We start from the raw sequence: 956 nt of genomic DNA, 5'->3' as shown, positions 1-956 counted from the left end.
GGAGCAAACACAAGAACTTAAAATTAGTACTTTACAATAAGGTATGACATCGCAGGCTTGTGGAAGAAATCACAGGACGAGAACGTTGGTGCAAAACCATATACCTTGTTCAAAATCACAGAGGCAGGAAAGAAGCTGTGTAGATGTTGCATTGTTTATGAAGAATATACATTATACTCTTCATATAATCCTTGGGGACGGATGTATACGCTAACGCTCAAATTCAGGAAATGTCGTTGAATAGGGTAATGCCGGAGTCTACTATAAATAGCTAGAAGAGAAGGTAGCAAAATTTTAAGACAAAGAAAGAGAAAGAGCAGAGGAGCCAGAAAAGAGGAAAAGACTTTTGGTTTCCTCTGTTTAGTGATACCGAGTTTTCCAATGAAGGCCAGCAAGGAAAGAAAGTCTTGCACGGCAGTTCCTGCCAGTAAGCCACAGCAAACCATTTCAAAGAGGACAAACGACTGAATGCGAAATAAAGCATTAATCCATCTAAAACCAGGAGCTTTCTAAGTGACACGAGCCTTTAAAAACATTAAAACAGGAAAAAAAAAGAAAAATCCCATTCGCCTCAGGATGGACATAAATGATCAGCAAAGAAACGCGAGGAACCGCTTTCCTCGGCTGCGTATCCGAGCCAAAAAGGCCGAAGGCTGCTGGATGAGACACGTACAAGGCACGGGCTGCGCGGGTCCGTACCGTGTGTGTGTGTGTCCCCCTCCCCAATCCCGCTGTTCCCCCCAAAGCGCCTTCGCCGGCGCGATCGTGCTGCTGCCCCCGGGAAGGATGGCTGCAAGCGAAGGCCGACGCTCGGGGCTTTGCCCGTCGGCAAGCCGGCACTAAGCTTTTCCGAAGAACCTTCGGGACCCCACCAGAAGGGTGGTAGAGCTTCGAACCGGGAGGGCGACACCCGGCCTGAGAGAGCCCCTCGCCCGCGGCGGGACCGGGGCACGGAG

Source organism: Haliaeetus leucocephalus, unplaced genomic scaffold (genome assembly GCF_000737465.1).
Source record: "Haliaeetus leucocephalus isolate CR32 unplaced genomic scaffold, Haliaeetus_leucocephalus-4.0 Scaffold173, whole genome shotgun sequence".
NCBI lineage: Eukaryota > Metazoa > Chordata > Aves > Accipitriformes > Accipitridae > Haliaeetus > Haliaeetus leucocephalus.
The sequence above is the reverse complement of the archived record's forward strand: the minus strand, read 5'-3'. Positions refer to the sequence as shown.